This window comes from Rutidosis leptorrhynchoides, chromosome 1 (genome assembly GCF_046630445.1).
Source record: "Rutidosis leptorrhynchoides isolate AG116_Rl617_1_P2 chromosome 1, CSIRO_AGI_Rlap_v1, whole genome shotgun sequence".
NCBI lineage: Eukaryota > Viridiplantae > Streptophyta > Magnoliopsida > Asterales > Asteraceae > Rutidosis > Rutidosis leptorrhynchoides.
Genome location: NC_092333.1, coordinates 623,181,124 through 623,206,944, shown reverse-complemented (window position 1 = coordinate 623,206,944; position 25,821 = coordinate 623,181,124).

Sequence of the window (25,821 nt, the reverse complement as noted above, 5' to 3'; positions counted from 1 at the left end):
ACCACCCAAGTTGACCGTTGATTCACGAACGTTAAAAGCTGTAAAAACTATATGATGACATATATGGATATATATATAGTTAACATGATATTATGATAAGTAAGTATCTCATTAGGTATTGTAACAATGAGTTATATACACAAAAATGAGACTATTGAATTAAGAAACTCGAAAACGATATATATAACGATTATCATTATAACAACGTCTTACTAAATACATATGAATCATATTAAGATATTGATACACTATGTTTAATCATGATAAATGATAAGTAAACAAATCATTAAGTGTATTAACAATGAACTACATATGTAAAAACAACACTACTAACTTAAGGGTTTCGAAACGAGACATATATGTAACGATTATCGTTGTAACGACATTTAAATGTATATATATCATATTAAGATATATTAATTCATCATATTATTTTGATAATATAATAATTTAACATATCATTAGATATAATAAATAATGGGTTAACAACATTTAACAAGATCGTTAACTTAAAGGTTTCAAAACAACATTTACATGTAACGACTAACAATAACTTAACGACTCAGTTAAAATGTATATACATGTAGTGTTTTATTATGTATTCATACACTTTTGAAAGACTTCAAGACACTTATCAAAGTACTTCTACTTAATAAAAATTCTTACAATTACATCCTGATGTTAAAGCTAAGGGGTATAAAATACTATTAAATTTTATAAAGAAATACTATTAAATACGATACAATTTTATACAAGATATTTATTTATTTATAGAATGGATATACTTAAACCTTGCTACAACACTTATAGGCAGTGTACCTAATCGTACAGTAGTGTAGTTTTTAGTAAGTCCGGTTCGTTCCACAGGGAATCTCTTAAACAAAGCTTAACGCTATATTAGTTTTATTTTATAAAAATATAAATATATATATATATATATAAATAATATTATTATTATTATAAAGGGGGGTTTTTACCGTTTAATGACCGGTTTGTCGATTTTTAAAACTTTAGTCGCAGTTAAAACCTAATGTAAAATATTAAAAATGAATATAACTTAATTTAAAGCGTAAAGTAAATAACGATAATGAAATTGCGATAAATAAAAATGCGATAAAATAAACTTGCGATAATTAAAAAGTACGATAATTAAAAGTGCAATTAAATACAATAACAATAAATAAAAGTGCGATAATTAGAAGTGCAATTAAATATAAAATAAAGGAAATTAAATATGAAATAAAATAATTATGCTTATTTAAACTTCCGTAATCATGATGTTTGACGTGTTGATTTTAGTTTTATGCCCATGGGTTAATTGTCCTTTGTCCTGGATTATTTAATATGTCCGTCTGATTTTTGTCCATAACAGTCCATCAGTCATAAATATAAAGTGCGAGTGTCCTCGTCAAATTATCCTTATACTCGAAGTTAAATATTCCAACTAATTGGGGACTTAAACTGTAACAAGGTTTTATTACTTTGTTTAATAATTACACCAGGATATCGACTGCGTGTAACCCAAGGTTTTAATACTTTGTTATCAATTATGCCAAGTGTCCTTGTACATAATTTCACCCCTGTTTTAATAATTCCATAGACTATTAATCCATTCCCGTGTCCGGTTAAATGAATGATTATTCGTACATATAAATACCCCGCCCATCGTATCCGATTGAGTGTATATGGTTATTTATAGGGACGTCCAATTGTAAATCTTTATATTAAAATTAACAAACTATCATTTAGTTAAACAAATATAAAGCCCATTAATAGCCCATAGTCTAATTTCCACAAGTGTCGTTCTTTGGTCCAAACCCCAATTATGGTACAAAGCCCTAATTACCCAATTTTAGTAATTAGTCCAACATCATGATTACTTCGGATTAAATAAGCATAATAATAACTTAGCTACGAGACATTAAATTAAAAAGGTTGAACATAACTTACAATGATTAAAAATAGCGTAGCGTTACACGGACAGAATTTCGACTTACACCCTTACAACATTCGCTAACATACCCTTATTATTAGGATTTAAAATTAAAATATAAATATATATATATATTTACGTATATAGAGAGAGATTGATATATATTGAATGATGCACCAAACACTCGATTTTATAGGCCTTGTGAACTGGAAAAGATGATCATGCGATCGCATGGAGTTTCTTCCTCCAGGACATGCGATCGCATGGCCTCTATTTACAGCTCACATGAGCTTGTTTTCTTATGCCGACGGTTTTTAAATATAATATAATATATATATATATTAATTTTAAGAATTAATTATATATTATATTATATTCATGTGCATAGTTGACTTGTAATTTTTAGTCCGTTGCGTCGAGCGTTGAGAGTTGACTCTGGTCCCGGTTCCGGATTTTCGAACGTCCTTGCGTACAATTTAATATCTTGTACTTTGCGTTTTGAATCTTGTACTCTTGTAATTTCGAGACGTTTCTTATCAATAATTGGAACCTCTTTGATTGTATTTTGTACTTTTGAGCTTTTTGGTCATTTGCGTCTTCAATTCGTAGAATCTGTCTTTTGTTTTCACCTTTTATTATTTAAACGAATATCACTTGTAAATAGAACAATTGCAACTAAAAGCTTGTCTTTCTTAAGGAATAATGCTATAAAATATATGTTCGTTTTTAGCATTATCAAATATTCCCACACTTGAGCGTTGCTTGTCCTCAAGCAATATAGTCTTGAAATACTAGAATCACTTCTTTATTCTTCACACTTTGTACATCAGTGATTTCTTTACGGCAATATTAACAATGGTAGTAACGATATGGTTTACAGTCCCACATGACTATAAAATTTAGATCCATTAAGGAAATTGGATCTTTATGAAAACATTTGATCTTTTTGAAAATTAAATCTAGCTTTTACCCTAGATAAGTTTTCCGGAATAACCCTTCACCGGTGTTTGCAAAATATTTTTGTGGGTTTGGTGGGTTTCAGATTTGAAAATTTTAGCTCAAAACTTGTGGTTTTGTGTCACCCACTTGCTAACCTTGTATTAGGAAAGAAACACGTCCAGTATACTTGCTCCGAATATTACCTTTCGATAAACTACCGTCCGGTTGTAAAGGAAAGCGTTGAACCAGCAACTATTAAGGCAATGTCCCCTGACATGCTTTTAATTATGGTCTTATAATGTGTCGGACGCAATTACTATCCTTGGTAGGAGCAATAGTAAAGCTCACCCTTATAATTTTTCGAACTGGCACAAGGTCCTGTCTTTGACCATGCTATGCAACCACCGTTCTTACGGTTGACACCCGATTTGGTTCAGGCGACCTAATGAATTTCAGTTGAATTCCTAGGATTTTACGTTCAATGGTAATGAACGCATTGAAAATGGGTTTTCAGAAAACAAATCGGTTTATAATTTGATCAAAATATTTTCTTGTTCAAGCTCGAGTTTAGATATCATTGAATTCCATGAGTTTGAATTCTCAATCTTTAAGGTCAATCTCTAGGATTGAGTAATATCAGTCTTAAAAGCTGATTTTTGATCTTTAAGGAGATTATCCTTTCTGGGGATCTGATTCATTAGTCTTATCCAGCTAATTTGCACGGCGTCCTCCCCATTTTACGAGACATATCCTCTCATAGTTAGGATAAGTCTGACCACTTGGCGACCCTATTTGATGCTGAGGTCCGTGGATTTCCTGCTGATTTTAGAGATGACTTTTCTAGGTTTTTCGTCAACCTACAGCTGGTCTGGACGACAACTTCATGACCTAAATCAAGAAGCGCGTTTCTTTTTCAGAAGACTTTACTTCCTTTTAATGATGGAATTGATTCATCGTGTAGATCCATCTTTCTTACAGTAAATCGGGTAAAACTTTTTAGTTTAGTCCAAAGCAAAAGTATTTTCAGTTATTTGTTACAGAAATATGTGACATATGTTTAAAATAACTTGGTAAATTTTCCCACACTTGGCTTTTATTTTCTTTTTTTTTGCCTTTTTGTTCTCCTCTATTCCATTCTTAAATGAATTCTAACATTTTGGTTTGTTTCTCAATTTATGTCCTTTCCGAGGTAACAATAATTTCGGTGTTAACACCTAGTTTTATCATTCATAAATATGTATAAACATGATTTTGAGTTCACTGAAAATTTTGAAAATTTTTACTAGAAGTGGGTAGTCAGTATATAAGACTAGGGCTGTTCTTTGTTATCAGAGAGCACTAGATTCTAATACAACTACTGCTTTACTAGTATTTCTAATGGTAACCAAGTGTATAAATCAAAAATTTTTAAAATCCGAAAGAATTTAACCCCTTCCCACACTTAAGATCTTGCAATGCCCTCATTTGCAAGAAATCAGTAACAATTTAAATTATTGAGGGTGATTAGCGTAGAAAAATGATTAAATTTTACCAAAGTTTCCAAACATATTGGCATTTGTTTGCTGAATGATAAATGGTGCACATCATTTGTTCATTCCGTCTTGTTGTTACATCACATTTGTTTTTCGTTTTGTCGTCAAAAGTACTAGCTTTTGCTGAACTTAATGCCAGTCTTTGAAAATGCACTGTTTTGTACAATCGACAATATACATACAATACAAATATAAACATGCATGGCAATTTGAAATGGGACTTAATATCCCACTTTCAAATCCTAAATGTGAAATATTAGTACATAATAATAATAGAAATGATAAAAATTACACAAATATATCCAATAACATAAGTTTAAACATGAAAAAGTAAAAAGATAAAAATATAAAAATCATAAAAATAACCAATGGAACTAAATCAGTCTGGATAAGGGTTCCAGTTCATCTCGTCAGGTGGGTTCCATTGTTGGTTATAGGTGTCCTGATAGGCTTGGTTATAGTCATACCGGTTAAAGGGTGATCGGATATCGGGGCTGTGTGGCGGAAAATGAGCAGGTCTAGTAGGCACATAATTATTTGGTACCTGATATGATAACTGGCTCATGATTTGGTGCTGATGAACTAACCAGCTTTTGTGTTGGCGTCGCCTATAATCCTCGTATACTCGCTCGGAGTTCCACTGCTCATACATACTATGTCTGGCCGCGCTCGTCATTGATTCCTCATCTATACGAACGTGCACGTCAAGAATAGCATCTCGAATGACATCTCTGATGTCTTCCGCTTCCTCCATTTCTTCGTCTGAACCCCTTTCTACCTGTGAATGATTACCTTCATAGGGCACTGCTTGGTTGCGTCTACTTTTCAATACCTTAGCACCCACATAAACTTTCAATCCTAAAGGCTCAACCTGTTCTCTACAAACCTGTAATGGACCCCCTTGGTTCCTATCAACACCTAAATACTCTCCAATGAGAGTAACAAAAATACCTCCTCTTATTATACTCCCTTCCTGCATTCCTTCTACCATTTTAGATAAATAAAAACCAACACAGTAAGGGATATTAACAAAGCTTCCCGGGTCCCGAATACACTTTAGGTAGAATAAATCATGTAAGGTTAGTTTCTCCTTATTGTGATCTCTTTGTGTAATCGAGTTAGCCAAAAATCTATGAATCACACGAAGCTCGGTTTTGTTAATATGTAAGTAGGACTGTTTCCCTCCTAGTGTAAAAACATTATAGTTTGACATACGCCTCCAAACGGCGTCGGCGTCAAAGTTCCTATCTACCCTTTCACCCCGATAAATCAAACTCATACAATCGGGTAGTAGCAATTCACTAGGAGTGTAAATCTGTAACGCCCTGGCCATGTCCATCATGGACATCCTGTACATCCTACCGCCAAGGATAAATCTAAGAAAACTTCTATCATCTAACCTATCTACATCTACATTTAAAGCTATAGTACTCATCAACTCAACACACCATTCCTTATATACAGGTCTGCGAATGGTGAAAAGACGTATCCAATTTGTAAAAGAAGAACTGCCATACCTTTGTACCAAATGCTGTCTAACACGGTCAGCTAGATGGACCGTTTTCAAAGGATTCCAATCAATTACCCTTGGCACCTCTACCTCTTTTGTTACTAATTTGAACTTATTACTTTGATATGCCGGGTAATCTCTCTATCGTCTGTCGAATCTCAAATTAGGATGCAATGTGTGTTCCGGAATTGTTGGGTATTCGACAGGTGGATGTGGGGGAAATACTGTGAATTCATTAGGTAACTGTAGCGGATCATAATAGGGTACGTGCTGTTCAGGCTGATGTTGTGGTTCCTGTTGTGGTTGTTGTTTAGGTTCATATTGCATTTCTGGTTCTGGTTCTGGAGCTGGAGCAGGCTGTCTAGATGATGATGCTCCTGAACCTCCCGTATCGGCTTTCTGCAAAACACATTAAACACAAAATTTGTGCATCCAAATATGCATTAGTGTTAGCAAAATAACAACTTAAAACAATCACTATAACATGTTAAATCAAAATTAAACTTATACACATTTTCACAATTTTTCACAATTCTACACTTTTCAAATAAGCATATATGAAAATGTATACAAAGTTCATAAGCATTTAACTCAAATAACCTGTCAAAATAGTCATTACTAACAATTAAACAAGTCTCAATTGGCAATTATATCAAATTAATCAAGTTCATGAATTTTAGACTTAAAAAGTCCACTTTAATCTCTAAAAATCATGTTTAGGATCAATGTTTGGATCATTTAACTACCTAAACATGTTACATTACTCAATTTAGCAATAATTCATGACAAAAATCGACCATAACCTGTTTATATCAAAAAGCCCCAAATTGCTCAAGAACACAAACCCTAGTTTCCTAAAAATTTTGAAGTTGTTAGCTTCAAATCATGTTAAATAGCATCAATCTAGGTTATACATGCATAAAATACTAACAATTTAACACTAATTACACTAGAAGTTAACAAAATTGCATTAGGTAAAATATTGGTAATTATCACAAAAACTAGGAATTTATAGAGTTTAGGGGTGTAATTTTTACCTTTTTGCTGAAGAATGAGAATCTAGGCATGATTAGAACAAGAAAAATGACGAATTACGGTGAAAAAATGGCAAAATTTGGTGAAGATTTGAGAGAGTTTCGTGAATGTATGTGTGTGTTTGTGTTGAGACAGAACCGCTGAGAGTTTTGTATCAGGCCTGTTTTCCAGCTCTATGCGATCGCATGGAGTTGGAGTGCAATACCCATGCGATCGCATGGGTATCCGGGAACAGTGTTTCAGCTTTTTTTATTTTTTATTTTTATTTATATAAAACCTTAAACTATAAAACATAAAATTAATATAATTTTAAAAATTTGTTTCTTTTTAGGTGCGAGGGTGTTTCGGATCGTTGTCCTAGTCCGTCCCTCGACAAAATTTTAAAATTTATCAATTTAAAGCGCGGTTTTTAAAAGTAAAGATTTTTGGGTTTTTTTTTAATGTTTTTGGCATACTTTAATTCAATAAGATTAAAAATAATGATAATAAAAGTTCTCGTCCCTTCCTCGGGTAAAGCAATTTCGGTTCAAAGACCTAGTCTTCAACTCACGACGAATTTTAAAAATCATATTTTTAACTTACGAAATAAAGTAAATTTTTGTTTTTAAATTCACACCAAACTTAAATTTAAAATAAATAAAATTAAAAAAAATCACACCAAACTTAATTAAAAATTCATATTATAAATTCACACCAAACTTAAATTATATTTTTGTTTTTATACATACAAACTTATATTAAAAATATTAATTTTCCAAATATTTACAATTTTAAAAGTTTACAATATTTATTTAATATTAATTTATTAATTTTTTAAAAACATGGTAAAAATAAAATTAAAAATCTTTTTGGCTTTTATCCCACTTTAATCAATCAAATATTATCAAAAATATGCGCCCCTCTTTTCGGTAAAGTAATTTCGGTTCCATAACCTAATTTAACTCATGACGAATTTTTGAAATATTTTGGGTTGATTGATTAAAAATATTTATACCTTAAGAATAAACGTTAAATTTTGCAGTGATGTAATAAATTTTTGTATGATATCAATAATTTCGGTCACAAGACCTAATTTCATCGAATACCAATTTAATACTTTATAGCGAACAAATTAGCGTTTGTTATCAAAAGGTTAAAAATAAAAATAAAAATAAAAACTATACAAACTTACATGTGAAATATATTTCTTAGTGATATGCTCTAGCCCACTCATAAGATAGTCGGACTAATTGATTTTCCATGGCTACATAGGCGTAACCTCGAGCATTTAATGTTTTTTCTTCTAAACATATGAACGGTCCGTCTCTGCATAGAGTAACAAATTCGGTATTTGAATAGGTTTGATTATTTGAACATTTACCTTCGTGTGACCATTTTCCGTATTTGTGACATTTTTCAAGGTGTCGTGCTCTTCTTTTCGCTGCGGATTTTGATTTTCCTTTACCAAATTGTAACTTATTATCTTCGCATCTGGATTCTTTTCTTACTCCGTCCAATTTACCTCTGATTAATGATACTATTTCACTCGAAAGTGTGTCATTATTACGTTTAGTGATCAAAGCGTGTAGCATTAGACCATGGTTTAGTTCACAGGAAGTCTTCATTTCGTAAAAACCTAAAAAAAATAAAAATTCAGAATGGGGGGAGAAGACTAGTTCTTTAGGGTCTGCTGGGGAAAGACCATTCGGGTTCCATTTTCGAGAACTATACGAAAACAGAAAATCTAACTCTAACAGAAATTCATATTATCCTTTAAAGACTTGATTCTCCCCACACTTAGTTAGCTGTGGTATTGAAATTGTGATTAACTTCGTTGTCAACTTCCATCGGACTATCTATGTAATGTTTAACTCTGTGACCATTAACTTTAAATTCAATTCCATTTGAATTTATTAATTCTATCATTCCGTATGGGAAAACTCTTTTGACTATAAATGGTCCAGACCATCTTGATTTCAATTTTCCAGGAAATAGCTTGAATCGTGAATTGAAAAGAAGAACTCTGTCTCCTTCTTTAAATTCTTTTGAACTTCTGATTCTTTTATCATGCCATTTCTTCGTTCTTTCCTTATAGATTGTTGAATTTTCGTATTCTTCATGTCTTAATTCTTCTAATTCGTTTAATTGACTTAACCGTAGACGTCCAGCTTCATGTAAATCAAGATTACATGTCTTCAAAGCCCAAAATGCTTTGTGTTCAATTTCTACTGGAAGATGACATGCTTTTCCATAAACGAGTCTAAAAGGTGTGGTTCCAATTGGAGTTTTGTAGGCTGTTCTAAAAGTACAGAGTGCATCCTCCAACTTAATGGACCATTCTTTCGGATTTGATCCTACGGTTTTTTCTAGAATACGTTTTAAAGCTCGGTTGGTATTTTCAACTTGTCCACTTGTTTGTGGATGATATGCAGTGGAGATTTTATGAGTTACTCCATATCTTTTAAGAACTTTATCAAGTTGATTATTACAGAAATGAGTTCCCCGATCACTTATTAAAGCTTTCGGTGTTTCAAACCTTGCAAAAAGACATTTTAAAAAGTTGACTACAACTCGTGCATCGTTAGTTGGGAGAGCTTGTGCTTCTGCCCATTTAGATACATAATCAATGGCAACGAGAATGTAGAGATTATTATGAGATTTTGGAAATGGACCCATAAAGTTAATACCCCAAATGTCAAATACTTCACATACTTGAATGACATTTTGTGGCATTTCATCACGTTGACTTATTTTTCCGGCCCTTTGACAAGCATCACAGGATTTGCAAAGAAGGTGTGCGTCTTTGTAAATTGTAGGCCAATAGAATTCAGCATCATAAACTTTTCTTGCTGTTAGTTGAGGCCCATAATGCCCTCCTGTTGGTCCTGTGTGACAATGGTTTAAAATTTTACTAGCTTCATCTCCGAATACACATCGGCGTATTATTCCATCTGGACAACTTTTAAACAAATGTGGATCTTCCCAGAAATAGTGTTTTATATCACTAAAGAATTTCTTTCGTTTTTGGTACGATAATCCTTTTTCAAGGAATCCACATACTAAGTAGTTTGCGTAGTCTGCAAACCACGGAATTTCATTATAATCTATCTTCAATAGATATTCATCAGGAAAGTTGTCTTGTATGGCCGATTCATTTAGAACTTCTAATTCAGGATTTTCAAGACGAGAAAGATGATCAGCGGCGAGATTTTCTGCTCCTCTTTTATCTCGGATTTCAATATCGAACTCTTGTAAGAGTAAGATCCAACGAATTAATCTTGGTTTAGCATCTTGTTTCGAAAATAGGTATCTAAGAGCAGAATGGTCGGTATAGACCACCGTTTTTGCTAGAACGAGATATGAACGAAATTTGTCAAAAGCAAAGACAATAGCAAGGAGTTCTTTTTCAGTAGTTGTGTAATTTGTTTGTGCTCCCTGTAACGTCTTACTAGCATAATATAAAGGTTGAAATCTTTTTTCAATCCTTTGTCCTAAAACGGCTCCCATTGCAAAATCACTTGCATCGCACATAAGTTCAAACGGTAGATTTCAATTTGGTGTTATCATGATCGGCCCATTAGTGAGTTTCTCTTTAAAAATATTAAAAGATTTGATACATTCATCTGAAAAGATGAATGGAGCATCCTTTTCTAGAAGTTTATTCATAGGAGTGGCAATTTTAGAAAAATCTTTTATGAAACGTCGGTAAAAACCGGCATGCCCTAGAAAACTCCTAACTCCTCTAACATTGGTGAGATGTGGAAGTTTAGCAATTACATCTACTTTAGCTCTATCCACTTCAATTCCTTCCTTTGAAATTTTATGACCAAGAACGATGCCTTCTTTAACCATGAAATGACATTTCTCCCAATTAAGTACTAGATTTGATTGTTCGCATCTAATCAGCATTCGTTCAAGATTAATTAAACATGTTTCAAAAGTATCACCGAAGACTGAAAAGTCATCCATGAAAACTTCCATGCATTCTTCTATCATGTCATGAAAAATTGCCATCATGCACCTTTGAAAGGTTACAGGGGCGTTGCAAAGTCCAAACGGCATGCGTTTGTAAGCAAAAGTACCATAAGGGCACGTGAATGTGGTTTTCTCTTGATCTTCGGGTGCTATTGGAATTTGAAAATATCCGGAAAATCCATCAAGAAAACAATAGTAACTATTTCCGGCTAATCTTTTCAACATTTGATCAATGAAAGGTAAGGGAAAGTGATCTTTTCTGGTGGCGTCATTTAATTTTCTATAATCAATACAAACATGCCATCCTGTTACAGTCCTAGTAGGAATAAGCTCATTTTTTTCATTTGTAATGACAGTCATGCCACCCTTCTTAGGCACGCATTGAACTGTGATTACCCATGGACTATCAGAAATTGGATAAATTAAACCTGCATCTAGCAGTTTAATAATTTCTTTCTTAACTACATCTTGCATATTAGGATTTAGTCTTCGTTGGAGTTGCACATACGTTTTATGACCTTCTTCCATAAGGATTTTATGTGTTCAATACGAAGGACTTATTCCTTTAATATCATGAATCTTTCATGCAATGGCTGGTTTATGAGCTTTCAACACAGAAATGTGTTGAGATTTTTCATTTTCAGTAAGAGAAGACGATATTATTACAGGTAATTCAGATTCACCATGTAAATAAGCGTATTCCAAATGGTTTGGAAGTGACTTTAACTCTAATGTCGGAGGTTCTTCTATCGATGATTTGTATCCATGTCTGTCTTCTTCTTTTAGCATTTGAATTTCTTCTGTTGTTGGTTCATATCCATTAGCTATTAGTGTAGCTAACATTTCAGTTTCATCAATTGGTTCAGTTCCTTCTCCTAAAGAACATTCTCATGTTCCTTGTAATTCTGAAAATTCTTCTAACAATTCTGCATGTGAATATATAGTTTGAATATAATAACATGTATCATCTGCAGATTGTGGTTGTTGCATAGCTCTATCAACTGAAAAGGTAACACTCTCGTCCTCTATACTTAGGGTCAGTTTCTTACCGAACACGTCTATCATTGCTTTAGCCGTATTTAAGAATGGTCTTCCTAATATTAGAGGAACTTGAGAATCTTCTTCCATGTCCAGAACAACAAAATCTACTGGAAATACTAAAGTACCAACTTTAACTAGCATGTTCTCCATTATCCCTCTAGGATATTTTATTGATCGATCGGCTAGTTGTATACTTATTCTTGTTGGTTTCAATTCTCCAAGGTCTAGTTTAGCGTATAGTGAATACGGAATTAAATTTATACTAGCACCTAAGTCTGCCAATGCTTCTATTGAACTAAGACTACCCAGAAAACATGGAATTGTGAAACTTCCTGGATCTGATAGTTTTTCTGTTATCTTATTCAACAGCACGGCTGAACAATTAGCATTCATAGTAACGGCCGAGAGTTCTTCCATTTTCTTTCTATTTGATATTAGATCTTTCAGAAATTTAGCATATCTAGGCATTCCTGAAATCACATCAATGAAAGGAAGATTTACATTTATCTGTTTAAACATATCCAAAAATTTAGATTGCTCGGCTTCAAGTTTCTCTTTTTTCATTTTACTCGGGTAAGGAAGTGGTGGTTGGTATGGTTTAACATAAGGTTTAGCCTTAACTGTGTTATCTTCATTAACCTTTTTAACTACCGGTTCTTTTTCCTTATCTTGTTCAGGTTGTGGTTCTTGTGGAGTAGGAATAGCTTCATCAGAATTTACAGGTATTTCAGGTGGTTTAAGTATTGTATCACTTCTTGTGGTAATAGCTTTAGCTGTTTCATTCCGGGGGTTAGCATTTGTATCACTAGGTAAACTTCCCGATTTTTTTTCACCTATTAACATTGCTAGGTTACTTACTTCTTGTTCCAAATTTTGAATAGAAGCTTGTTGATTTCTGAATGCTTGAGCATTTTATTCATTAGTTTATTTTTGAGATGTGAAAAACTGTGTTTGAGTTTCAACTAGCTTCGTCATCATATCTTCTAAATTTGGCTTTTTATCATCGGGTTGTGGTGGTTTGTTTTGAAAATTAGGTCTTTGCTGGTTGTAAGTATTGTTAGATACTTGTTGATTGCTAGGACCTTGTTGATTGTTGTATGGAACATTTAGGTTATAATTCTGGTTTTGATTGTAAATCGGTCTTGGCGGTTGATAATTATTCTGATAATTATTTCCAGGCCTTTAGTTTAGATATGAAATATTCTCTCTTTGTTCTATTGTTAGTTCAATACTGAGACAATCTTTTGTCAAATATGGTCCTCCACACTGCTCACAACTAATTCGTATTGAGTGTATATCTTTAGTCATCTTTTCCATTCGTCTCTCGACAGCATCTATCTTTGCGGAAATGGAATCTAAGTCATGGCTAGAATCGGCTCTAGCTGCTTTAGATGATCTAACGATATCTTTTTCTTGGTGCCACTCATGTGAGTGGGAAGCAGTGTTATCAATAATTTTGTAAGCATCAGTTTTGGTTTTCTTCATAATAGAACCACCAGCTGCTATATCTATGTCTTTTCTTGTAGTGATGTCGCATCCTTGGTAGAATATTTGTACTATTTGACAGGTGTCTAAACCATGTTGCGGACATCCTCTTAATAACTTTCCAAATCTTGTCCATGCCTCATATAGAGTTTTATTTGGTTTCTGTGTGAACGTAACAATTTCTCCTTGAAGTCTTACGGCTTTAGATGCCGGAAAGAATTGTTTAAGAAATTTTTCAACTAAAACGTCCCATGTATCGATCGCCCCTTCAGGTAACGATTCCAACCAATCTTTGGCTTCTCCCTTTAAAGTCCAGGGAAATAACATGAGATATATCTGTTCATCCTCAACTTCTCTTATTTTAAATAGTGTGCAGATCCTATTAAAGGTACGAAGATGTTCATTTGGATCTTCCTTCGGCGCACCACTAAATTGGCATTGATTAGTCACCATATGTAGAATTTGTCCTTTGATTTCATAATCTGGCGCATTAATGTATGGATGAGTAATTGTGTGACCTTGGCCAGTGCGTTTAGCTCTCATTCGGTCTTCCATACTTAAAGGTTCCAGATTCTCCATAATTGAATTTGTTGAATCTGAATCACTAGAGGATTCTGATTTAATGGTTCGTTCCTCAACAATCTCTGTTTGAATGATTGGTGGTTCCGGAGGAAAAATTAATGGTTCAGGATCTATAAATTGTCCCTAAATATTCTCCGGATTCTCAATTGTGAGGTCGGGTTCAAAAAATGGATTATCGGAAATTTGAATTGGAGTACTTGGTCGACTGGATAACGATTCTAAAGAAAAATCAACGGCGGCAATATTTGCTAGATGTCTTGATCTGGTTACAGGTGGTGAACGCACAAAAGGTGGTGAACGTCTTGCTCGGTGCATTCACTGAATATCCTATTAGTTTTTAAAAGGAAAGAAAAATTATATAAGTTATCCAATTAATAGACTTTTCTGATTTTGCCCACGTTTCGAATAGCCAAAAGATGCAGCAGAGGGGCAGGATTCGTTTGGTCTCAATATAATTGAGTACTGTTTGGCTCCAATAACCCGGTCCACGTACAAATCCAACTATTACTACGAACCAGAAAATTTTGATGTCTGTCAATTTAACCACTTAAAATAAATTTTCGTAATTTTAAGAAATTTAGATAAGAAGAAGAATAAAAATCTATGTCCTAAAACTAGAATGTCGAGAAATAAGAAAGAAAAAGAGCGCGTCGAAAAAGGTCGAAAAAGAAAAGGGTTGAAAAATAAAAGGCGTCGAAAAATAAGAAAGAAAAAGAGTGACTTATAAAACTTTAAAACACTCGACTAACCCAACCTTATTACTATCACTAACTTAAAATTAAAATTGCAAATTGAGATAACTAATTGGAGTGATAATTGATACATAGGTAAAAGGCGTCGAAAAATAAAAATAAGAAAGTAGCGCGTTGAAACTTAAAAAGGAACTAAAAACTAAAAAATTAAAAGTTGCGTCTAAAAATATTTAAAACTTACAAGGAAAACTATATCCCAAATGGCAATAACTTAAAAAGGAACTAAAACTTAAAAAGGCGTCGCAAAATTCTAAAGCACTTAAATCTTAGTCTAAAGAAAAAGCACTTAAGGGATTTTACGGCAAATCCTAAAATTCTAGAAATAAAAATAAGCTACGGCAAAAACTATGGATTAAAACTAAATATGAGCGAAAAAACACAAATATTACGCTAAAACAATTAAAAAGGGTACAAAATATAAAAATATAATAAAAGTTGTAAAAAGTACAATTTTTATAAAAATATTATTTTTATATTATTTATTTAATAAAACTATTAATTTTACAATTTAATTAAACTAATTAAACTAAAAATACAAAATAATAATAAAAACTAATAACTAATTAAATAAGAAAACCTAATTAGGGTTTTAAATTAAATAATAATTATAATAATTACTCCGTATTTAATGCTGTTTTAGGGCAACAGTGGCGTGTCAGGTGATCTCATGCGATCGCATGAGATATTGCCTTCGGGCTCATGCGATCGCATGAGCTGAGGATTTGGGCCAGGATACGGGCTGCTACAGTAGCAGGCCGAGAGTTTTTATTATATATATATATTTTTTTGTTTTGTTTTGCTGTGTTTATTTTTTCTGTTTTAAAAATATATTTATATAAATTAAATAAAACTTTTATAAAATAAAGATAAAGAAACTTTTATAGAACTTAAATATTTAACAAACTCTTAAAAATATTTATATTTTTGTTTTTTCTTTTTATATTTTTGGTTTTAAAAACGTATTTTTACAAAAGCGTATTTTTTTATAAAAGTAACTAAAAATAATTTTTTTTATTTATTTAGCGTTGCGCTTCCGGCTTTTAAGCTAGATTTCGGATCCCCGGCAGCGGCGCCAAAAATACTTGATGTTAAAGCTAAGGGGTATAAAATACTATTAAATTTTACAAGGAAATACTATTAAATACGATACAATTTTACACAAGATATTTATTTATTTATAGAATAGATATACTTAAACCTTGCTACAACACTTATAGGCAGTGTACCTAATCGTACAGTAGTGTAGTTTTTAGTAAGTACGGTTCGTTCCACAGGGAATCTTTTAAATAAAGCTTAACGCTATATTAGTTTTATTTTATAAAAATACAAATATATATATAAATAATATTATTATTATAAAGGGGGGGTTTTACCGTTTAATGACCAGTTTGTCGATTTTTAAAACTTTAGTCGCAGTTAAAACCTAATGTAAAATATTAAAAATGAATATAACTTAATTTAAAGCGTAAAGTAAATAACGATAATGAAATTGTGATAAATAAAAATGCGATAAAATAAACTTGCGATAATTAAAAAGTACGATAATTAAAAGTGCAATTAAATACAATAACACTAAATAAAAGTGCGATAATTAGAAGTGCAATTAAATATAAAATAAAGGAAATTAAATATGAAATAAAATAATTATGCTTATTTAAACTTCCGTAATCATGATGTTTGACGTGTTGATTTTAGTTTTATGCCCATGGGTTAATTGTCTTTTGTCCTGAATTATTTAATATGTCCGTCTGGTTTTTGTCCATAACAGTCCATCAGTCATAAATATAAAGTGCGAGTGTCCTCGTCAAATTATCCTTATACCCGAAGTTAAATATTCCAACTAATTGGGGACTTAAATTGTAACAAGGTTTTATTACTTTGTTTAATAATTACACCAGGATATCGACTGCGTGTAACCCAAGGTTTTAATACTTTGTTATCAATTATGTCAAGTGTCCTTGTACATAATTTCACCCCTGTTTTAATAATTCCATAGACTATTAATCCATTCCCGTGTCCGGTTAAATGAACGATTATTCGTACATATAAATACCCCGCCCATTGTGTCCGATTGAGTGTATATGGTTATTTATAGGGACGTCCAATTGTAAATCTTTATATTAAAATTAACAAACTATCATTTAGTTAAACAAATATAAAGCCCATTAATAGCCCATAGTCTAATTTCCACAAGTGTCGTTCTTTGGTCCAAACCCCAATTATGGTACAAAGCCCTAATTACCCAATTTTAGTAATTAGTCCAACATCATGATTACTTCGGATTAAATAAGCATAATAATAACTTAGCTACGAGACATTAAATAAAAAAGGTTGAACATAACTTACAATGATTAAAAATAGCGTAGCGTTACACGGACAGAATTTCGACTTACACCCTTACAACATTCGCTAACATACCCTTATTATTAGGATTTAAAATTAAAATTAAAATTAAAACATAAATATATATGTATATATTTACGTATATAGAGAGAGATTGATATATATTGAATGATGCACCAAACACTCGATTTTATAGGCCTTGTGAACTGGAAAAGATGCTCATGCGATCGCATGGAGTTTCTTCCTCCAGGCCATGCGATCGCATGGCCTCTATTTACAGCTCACATGAGCTTGTTTTCTTATGCCGACGGTTTTTAAATATAATATAATATATATATTAATTTTAAGAATTAATTATATATTATATTATATTCATGTGCCTAGTTGACTTGTAATTTTTAGTCCGTTGCGTCGAGCGTTGAGAGTTGACTCTGGTCCCGGTTCCGGATTTTCGAACGTCCTTGCGTACAATTTAATATCTTGTACTTTACGTTTTGAATCTTGTACTCTTATAATTTCGAGACGTTTCTTATCAATAATTGGAACCTCTTTGATTGTATTTTGTACTTTTGAGCTTTTTGGTCGTTTGCGTCTTCAATTCGTCGAATCTGTCTTTTGTCTTCACCTTTTATTATTTAAACGAATATCACTTGTAAATAGAACAATTGCAACTAAAAGCTTGTCTTTCTTGAGGAATAATGCTATTAAATATATGTTTGTTTTTAGCATTATCACATCCTCATTCATTTTCACCAACAATTCTACTCGTATGCACTCGTATTTGTACTCGTACAATACACAGCTTCTAAACGTATTTACTATTAGTATATACACTCCAATAATCAGCTCTTAGCAGCCCATGTGAGTCACCTAACCATGTGGGAACCATCATTTGGCAACTAGCATGAATGATTACATAAAATTACAAACTAATGGAGCCTTTATGAACACCCCATATTCACGTGAAGGAGTACACACACAAACACTTTCATTTTCAATTTTTCTTGAATCAAACTCATCTCTCTCAAGTATTCTTCCATTGTTCTAAGTGTTCTTCATCATCTTCATCAAAATCTAGCTCAATCTAGTTCATAAATCCATACATAAACCAAGTTATAAAATAACTACTCAAGAACACACCAACAACACTTCCAAGTTTGCTAGCTTACTTCCAATCTTGCAAATCCATTTTGAGTGATCATCCAACCTCAAGAAATCCTTCTTATTTACAGTAAGATATCTTTCTAATACAAGGTAATACTCATATTCAAACTTTGATTCAATTTCTATAACTATAACAATCTTATTTCGAGTGAAAATCTTACTTGAACTTGTTTTCGTGTCATGATTCTACTTCAAGCGCTTTTAAGCCATCCAAGGATCCTTTGAAGCTAGATCTATTTTTTCTCATTTCCAGTAGGTTTATCCACAAAACCTGAGGTAGTAATGATGTTCATAACTGAAGGTATTTCGTATGCCCGAGAGACATATTAAATTAATGTGGCTAATATGTTTTGATCCAAGTCAGGTCATACCCAATAACAAGCTTATCAACACCTTATACGTATTTAATCTTAACGATTGGATCATTGATTAAATATGCGACACTTGAACTTTAAGAAAAACGGTTTTCTGAAATATTACTTGATGTGTATATATATAAATTATGGAATAATTTATATAATATGGATTTAATTATTTATAGGTTAAATAATTAATTAATTTATGTTACATTTTATATAAATTGGTTTTATATAATGAAATGTACATAAATATTAATAAGGAAGTTTTATAAAATAAATTTTATAAAATCTAACTTTTATAAAATTAATTTTATAATCTAACATGGAAGTGGCATTGGAAGTATTGTAGGCATGCTAGAGATTCCTTCCTTGGTCTAATACATCCCAATTCCATATACATGCAAGTATCTTTGACTCCTTAACACATACTTGCAACTACACATCAAAACAACTTGCAAAAAAATAAAAATTATGCACTCTATTTGCTGCTGCTGCAGTGGCCTTTTTGTGCTAAAAGGGAGTTCATATTTTGGTCTTTGCAAGCTCTAATCAAGTCTAATTAAATCCTAACTAAAGTGCTAGGTGTTGGTGTCAAGCTTGGGGTATAACAGCTTGAGGTTTCATCCATTTGAAGCTACATTCATCATCATTCCTTCTAGTTACTGCTGACCAGAATTTTGGGTGCAAAAGGAAACGGTTTTAAGCTCGGTTTTAAGGAGATTAAGTGTCTTAAATCTAAACTCAATTAAGGGTAGTGTTGGTGTAACAAAAGCTTGGAGTTTTTCATCTCCACCTTCATCCTTCTTGTACTAAATCAGCCCTCAACAAGCTTGAGGAGGTATAACCTCTAAACATCCTTTTATTTTGTAAGCATATTTCATAACTTGATCCTACTTGGGATTTGACTTTAATTGATTAAAGATTAACAAGTTTAAATTGGTAATTACATGCTTTCGCTTTGTTTTAATTCTTAAATGCTTTTAAGATCTTTTGAAACTTGTTAAATCCCAACAATGGTATCAGAGCTGAAGTTGTTGAAATATGCTTCGAGATGATTTATTAAACCCACTAAATTTTTGCATTTTACATTCATACATGTTCATATTTGGTTCCATGCTTGTTTGGTTGTTTAATTATTCATTTTTGGTTGTAACATGCTTGTTTGGGCTCTTCCATTTTGGTCATATTTGGTTGCATGTTGTTGTTCACAATCTTAGCCTTGACCTTGTGTTTGGTTGCATGCTTGTTTGGTTGTTTAATTATTCATTTGGTATGTAATAATAATTATTCTTTTGGCATGTAATTCATTCATTCATTTGTAATGTAATTTATTTTATATTTGGTATGTAAAATAGATTAGGTTGTATTTTCATTTTCTAGAGACAAATGTATTAGGATATATTTTTTTTTGTAAAGAGAATGAAGATACACAAGATGGAGCAAAAGAAGAACACATGTATTTGGATACAAGATTTAGTGGGAGATGTTAAATCTCCTACTTTGTGTTATGACCCATTAACCGGTGACATTTATTTTCGGCTAAACAAATGTTCACCAAAAGGCTAGATTGTGAACATATTATTTTACATGTGTGGTTGTTTTGTTGTTTGATTATAGATTGTATGTTTGGTTGCTACAACAACATCGACAAAACTAAACTATAATTTAATCGGTTAAATTGGAAATTTTAATCACATGCAAAGAGCTACACTTTAATTTAATTGGTTAAATTAGACATTAATAAAGACATGCAAAATGACAATTTAATTGGTTAAATTAAAAGTGGCAAAAGGACATTGATAAACGGTTATTAAGAACATGAAAAGGATTTAATAATTGGTTATTAAGACACAATAAAATGGTTTATTTTCAAAGTAATAAAATTGGCTTTATTACATAATATGAAAAATGGATTTTCACATGAACTACACACTAAATGCATGTTAGTGTATGGTACAATAGTTTTCTTAAACTAGAAATTATGAAAACTTAAAATCCCTAAATTAACAAGGTAAACAAGTTAAACGCCATCCTTATTGTGTGACACTTAGGCATATTAGGGAACTCATGATGGGATAAAGATCACCTAACCATTATGAGCAAACTAATATAATTAAGGTAAATTTTGCACACTTGTGGGATAAAGGTCACCTAACCATTTGTATGTTGAATTTACACGTTTACACAAGTAGGACGACTTGATTTGGGAATCATGAACTTAGGGTCACCGAAGCATGAGGAACAAATAGGCGTTGATGGGATAAATATGTCATGCAAAAGGATTGCATGATCCCATAACTTAGAAGTTGCAAAAGGATTGCAATTGTCATATATTGACTACCCAGCTAAATCAAATGACGGGATAAAGGTCACCTAACCGAAATTTGGTTTACCGTTGAATTCTAAAATTTAATAAATATCAATTGGATTTAAAGGGTATTGATTGTTAAATTAAAATTAATACTTAAACAACTTTGTTAAATTTTGTAGATGGCCGCCAATAACAACAACATTCCAAACGCACCAATCAACTTTAACAACCTATCGTTGAGGTCAATCCTCGAAAAAGAAAAACCCAACCATACGAAATTCATGGATTGGTTTCGCAATCTAAGAATTGTCCTCAAACTAGAGGATAGGGCGTATGTGTTGGAAGACCCCATTCCCGATCAACCGGATGAGGATGATACGGAAGGCATAGCTTATTGGAAGAAATATTGCACCGATTCGGTGCAAGTTTCTTGCCTCATGCTTGGGACTATGATACCAGAACTTCAAAAGGATTTTGAGCATCATAGTGCATATGACATGATCACACAATTGAAGGAGATGAAAAGCCTTCGAAACGGTTCGAGCGCTTCATGCATGTCGGATGGACGACTCCCAATCCATTTCATCTTATGTCCTTAAGATGAAAAGCCTAATTGATCGAGCGAACTGTCTAAACTGCAACGTGTCTAATGAATTAGCCACGGACCTTATCCTTAATTCGTTGTCAAAGAGGTTTGACACATTTGTAATGAATTACAACATGAATGGATGGAATAAGAGCATTGGCGAATTACATGCCATGCATAAGACGGCCGAAGTGAGCATGGGTAAAAGGGCTTCACCCATGTTTATGATCAATGAAGGCGGGTCCAAAAACAATAACACTTCTAAGCCAAAGACGGCTAAGAGGAAAGGACCCACCTACCAAGGCAAGGGTAAGGGAAAGGGAAAGATGGTTACCCCAACCAACAATAACAAGAAGCAAAAGGTTGCCGGTAAAGCTAACCCCAAGGAAGATCCGTGCTTTGGTTGCGGTGAAATGGGTCACTGGAAACGTAACTGCCCGGTCTACCTAAAGGAGTTGAAGGAAAAGAGGGATGCAGGGCAAACCTCAGGTAATATATATATATGGTATACATTGAGCTTAGTATTACTTCTTCTAATACATGGGTATTAGACACAGGATGTGGAACTCACATTTTCAATTCTATGCAGGGGTTCAAAAGAAGTAGACAAGAAGCGGGAACATCAAGTCTCTTCATGGGAAATGGAGCTAAGGTGCAAGTAGTAGCTCAAGGAGACTTTATTTTGAAGCTTCCAAGTGGTTTGGAGCTTATTTTGAAAAATATTTTGTATGCACCCAATTTATCTCGAAACATTATTTATGTATCCCGTTTGAAACAATGTGGTTTTAATCTTAATTTCATTAATGATGATATCCATGTTTCTTTAGATAATGTGTTCTATTTCAAGGCTTCGCCTTTGAATGGTATTTATGAATTGGTTCATGATGACACATCATACAATAGCTCAATATACCATGCAAACACCAAGAAACTTAAAAGGGATTTGAGTGATTCCTACGTATGGCATTGTCGCCTTGGTCACATAAACAAGAATCGAATGCATACACTTCAAAAGAATGGACTTTTGAAATCAAATGAACTAGACTCGTTTGATGTATGTGAATCTTGTTTATAAGGCAAAATGACTAAAGCACCTTTCAAAGGGACCTATGAAAGGGCTAAAGACTTATTGGGATTAATACATTCGGATGTATGTGGACCCTTTAAGCCCATGACTAGGCAAGGTGAAAGATACTTCGTCACTTTCATTGATGACTTTAGTCGTTTCGGATATGTCTATTTGTTAAGACATAAGGACGAAACTTTTGAAGCATTCAAGGAATATTAAAACGAAGTACAAAATCAACTCAATAAGACAATCAAGGTACTTCATACCGATAGAGGAGGTGAATACCTAAGCGATGCTTTCCAGGATCATCTTAAAAGTTGTGGGATTATCTCGCAACTCACTCCTCCTGGAACACCCCAACTTAATGGAGTTTCCGAAAAGAGGAACCGAACCCTAATGGATATGGTTCGATCTATGATGGCTAGAAGCTCGTTGCCTCTATCATTTTGGGGTTATTGTCTATGCTCCGCGGCTCGTATTCTAAATATGGCCCCAACCAAGAAAGTGGAACGAACTCCTCATGAGATGTGGTTTGGAAAACCTCCATCTCTATCATACTTAAAGGTATGGGGATGTGAAGCTTATCCTAAGCGTTACGTCCCTAATAAGTTGAATGCTCGATCCACGAAGTGTATCTTCATAGGATATCCCAAGGATGATATGGGATATTATTTCTATGATCCTTCCGAGCAGAATGTATTTGTTGCTCGGAAGGCTGAATTCCTTGAAACTAAGTTCCTAATGGAAGGTGATGGTGAAAGCAAGATAGATCTTGAAGAGGTTCAAGATCAAGTAGATGATACACAATTGGTTAACACTAGCACTCAACATGAAAATATTGAGAGTGATCAAATGGATGATCAAAATACACAAAACGTTCGCAGATCTGGTAGAATTAGTAATCCTCCTGAGAGATATGGGTTTTTCATGGATGGTTGCTATGTGGTTGATTTGGATGAACCAACAAACTCCCAAGATGCCTTATCAAGGATTGATAAAGATAAATGGCAGGAAGCCATGAACGCTGAGATGCAATCCATGTATGACAACCAAGTTTGGGAACTTGTTGAACAACCTACTGGCTCAAGGCTAGTTGATTGTAAATGGCTTTTCAAAATGAAAACTGACATACATGGAAACTTGGATACATATAAAGCTAGACTTGTAGCAAAAGGTTTCACTCAAACTCAAGGGGTTGACTATGATGAAACTTTTTTGCCTGTGGCAATGCTAAAGTCTATTAGGATATTACTTGCCATCACTGCTCATTATGATTATGAAATATGGCAAATGGACGTCAAGACCGCTTTCCTAAATGGACATCTTGAGGAAGATGTCTATATGGTTCAGCCTAAAGGTTTTGTTGATCCGAAATATCCTAAAAAGGTATGCAAGTTAAGGAAGTCAATCTACGGATTAAAACAAGCATCTAGAATGTGGAATCATCATTTTAATGAGGAGGCCAAGAAATTTGGCTTCATTAAAAATGGTAATGAAGCTTGTGTATACAAGAAAGCTAGTGGGAGCACTATCATGTTCCTTATACTATATGTGGATGATATATTGTTATTTGGAAATGATATTCCGACAATGGAAGGTGTTAAAACTTGGCTAAGTAAATGCTTCTCTATTAAGGATCTTGGAGAAGCACAATACGTTTTGGGGATTGGGATCTACAGGGATAGATCCAAGAAACTGATAGGTTTGAATCAAAGTGTATACATTGAAAAGATCTTGAAAAGGTTCAAGATGAAGAACTCTAAGAAAGGTTTGGTACCTATTCAAAAGGGAACACTTCTCAGTTCATCTCAATGCCCCCCATGAAAGATGAACAAGAGATAATGAAGAAAGTCCCGTACGCATCTGCTATTGGGTCAATCATGTACGCAATGATATGCACTAGACCGGATGTGTCATGCGCTCTTAGCCTGACAAGTAGATACCAGAATAATCCAGGGAACAGTCATTGGATTGCTGTCAAAAGTATATTGAAATACCTTAGGAGGACTAAGGATATGTTTCTAATATATGGATCTGGTGAGGAGGAACTCACTGTAAAAGGTTACGTGGACGTGAGTTTTCAAACTGATCGAGATGATTCTCGATCACAATCCGGTTATGTTTTCACGTTAAATGGAGGTGCGGTCTCTTGGAAGAGTTCAAAACAAGATGTTGTTGCATTATCCACTACAGAGTCGGAGTACATTGCCGCCTCATTGGTAGCTCAGGAAGCTGCATGGATGAAGAAATTCATCGACGACTTAGGAGTAGTCCTTTCTATTCAGGACCCTCTTGAGATCTTTCGTGACAACGAGGGTGCGATTGCTCAAATCAAGGAACCTCGTACTCACCAAAAGACCCGTCACATTGAGCGGAGATTCAACTACATAAGGGATGAAGTTGAAAAGGGAAAGATATGTATTCGCAAAGTTCACACAGATCTCAATATAGCGGATCCACTCACGAAGCTCTTACATGGTGCAAAACATCAAGGACATGTTAGTGCATTAGGGCTTCGATATTCTAGTGATTGGTTGTGATCTATTTTAAGTATTGTAATGGAACGAAATTGTTCAAACTCAGTAATATAATTATGGCATTAATTTATTTTAAGTTATGTTCCTATTTTGCATATTTTATCCATGAATAAGTAATTATTCTAAATTCCGTAGTCTGGGAACAAGTGTGAGGTTTAGACTATTATGAACTTGGATTGGTATACATTCACGGGATGAATGTGGGGCAAGGTTGCAACCAAGGTTCGTAGATATTTGTGGGATACAAATATTGGAAGACCCGCCCTCAAGATTTACTAAATGGAGCCTTTGTGGTTGATCACATGTAATCTTGAGTAAAGGTATATATATATATATATATATATATATATATCCTCTGACCTGAGATACATATTGGGTTCGGATATTTACCAAGTATTGTGCCTTGATTCTTTCCTTCGCTATTCTGAAATATGGTAGTTCATAAGGAAAAGTTCAGGTATAATGCAAGGTATATATTTAGGACGTATGTAATCAAGATGGAATCTGTCTCTCTTATTCGTTGAGAGTCAGATGTCTAAGGCCTGATAAAGTTAAATCTAGAAGAGAGTAATCACTCTGTGTCTCTTGGATTTAACATGACATCTAGGACAAAAGGAAATAATGAAAGATTCACCTATTCACATTCGAGAGGGGAACTCAAAAGGGATGATGTTATTAAATGGCACTAA